The sequence below is a fragment of the Schizosaccharomyces japonicus genome, assembly GCF_000149845.2.
Source record: "Schizosaccharomyces japonicus yFS275 unplaced genomic scaffold supercont5.6, whole genome shotgun sequence".
In the NCBI taxonomy this organism is placed as follows: Eukaryota; Fungi; Ascomycota; class Schizosaccharomycetes; order Schizosaccharomycetales; family Schizosaccharomycetaceae; genus Schizosaccharomyces; species Schizosaccharomyces japonicus.
The window spans coordinates 64,313-66,082 of record NW_011627865.1 but is presented as its reverse complement, the minus strand read 5'-3'; the positions used below and the strand labels follow the sequence as shown (position 1 = coordinate 66,082).

At 44.3% G+C, this 1,770-nt stretch overlaps 2 non-coding genes across 2 annotated transcripts; one reads left to right on the top strand and one right to left on the bottom strand.

Moving 5' to 3' along the window:
• Window positions 1–265: 265 nt before the first annotated feature.
• On the top strand, window positions 266–337 carry SJAG_16411. The gene has a single exon. It is a non-coding gene; the product is annotated as a tRNA-Pro (tRNA).
• A 272-nt stretch (window positions 338–609) lies between these two features.
• On the bottom strand, window positions 610–681 carry SJAG_16410. Its single transcript has one exon. It is a non-coding gene; the product is annotated as a tRNA-Thr (tRNA).
• Between the last annotated feature and the right edge of the window lie 1,089 nt (window positions 682–1,770).

Genomic DNA, 1,770 nt, shown 5'->3' with positions numbered 1-1,770 from the left:
AGGTCCAACCTACAGTCCGTTACAATTCGCTTTTCAGGCTGCGGGGACAGTGCTGTCCTGCCGACAAAGCTGTCTGCAGAATGAATGCGGTAGTACGGAAAGAATTTTGATGCTGCACAGCGAACAGCGTGCAACCAGCCAAGTGATCTAATAAGTACGATATTGAGTAGTGATCTCAGTAAAGTGAATTGATGTTGAGAAGAAACGCTAAAGTACGTGGAAACGATAACGGTAATGTATGTACAGTGAAGACAAAGGCAGCAGTGGCCGTTTGGTCTAGTGGTATGATACCATCTTAGGGTGATGGTGGCCGTGGGTTCGATTCCCACAACAGCCCAATCTTTTAGCTCCGTCCCTGCTTTTCAGTTTGTCTTTATGGGAATTGGATGACATTGTTTCGGATATCACTAAAGCTTCTTAGCGGTGGCAATGCGGCGACCAGTGATATGGCAAGGAGCGGAAAACCTTTTAAAGAAAACAGTATACTAGGAACCTGAGACGGGTTGTTCAGCGAAGATGCTTTTAAGTGACGCGATCAATTAGCGAACAACGCGTGTTACTTCCAGCCGAAGAATTACACGGAAAAAGGAAAGCGTAACAATGCATTACTGCTCCGGCAGTGACTCGAACACTGGACCTCCTGTTTACGAGACAGGCGCTCTACCACTGAGCTACAGGAGCCATATCAACCTGTCACGGCGGGATTCCGTGAAGGGTCTTGTTTCTCGTAAAAGAGCTGTATTACGAATGTCCGGTGACAAACTATCTATCTCAGATAGGAACACCTTAATTGAATAAGCTTCGCTTATAAGTCGTCAAGATAAGTTTAATGGTTATTCACAATCTAAGGTAGACGGTGTGAAAACACTGTTAGTGAACGACTGAAGAATTCAGTCGTTCTTACAGTAATTTATATTCATAGAATTACCTAATCCAATGTGGCTTTAAGAATCCCCTTTTGTGGCTTGCTCTGACAATCACGTTTGAGTCATGCCAATATGGAGGATTCCGAGGGTTTCCCTTGGAGCCATTACAGTCCCCTTCCTAGATTTTGTTTGTCAAAATCTACTATCGTTAGGCCATGAAACACCTTTTGTGCTTCTATTGTTTCTTTCTGGTGGTGGTGTTTCGGGGGCGTCTGTAATAAGGGTAGTAATCCATAGGTAATTTATGCTTCTTGAAATAAGCGAGCAGGTCTCGCTGCATGTGACGTTTTACCACCGTTGGTGGTAGCCATCCTCTGTAGTTTGTGTATATTGGCTCACCCGTGTCTTCCTGATGGGTGAGTCTGTGGAATTTGCAATTGAGCCAGAGCTTATTGTCTTCCAACTTGTGTTCCATGATGAGAATAATTCCTGATATGTTCTCATAATTTGGGGTGATCTCCTCCTCCGTTCTTGGATGATACTTTTCCACTTGAGACACATGAAAGAGTGTCGATGAGTTTTTCCGTTGGGTCTCAGACAATCCCAATTCGACTGTGAGGTTTCCGTGGACTTTTGTAATCTTAAAAGGTCCCTGGTATCTGGTTGCGAGTTTGTGTTCGTGGTCCCAGAACTCGTTAAATCCTTTCTTGATGAGAACTAGATCCCCTTCCTTGTATTCCGGTTCCTTCGCAGTTTTCAGGTCGAAGTAATACTTGTGTTTTTTGTTCGCGTCCGCAATGTTCTGGCGTATTTGGTCATGTACCCTTGCCATTTCTAACAATGGGACGCGAAACGTTCTCCCTGGTGTAAGCTTATCGATTGTTGAAATTATCGGTTCTCTTCC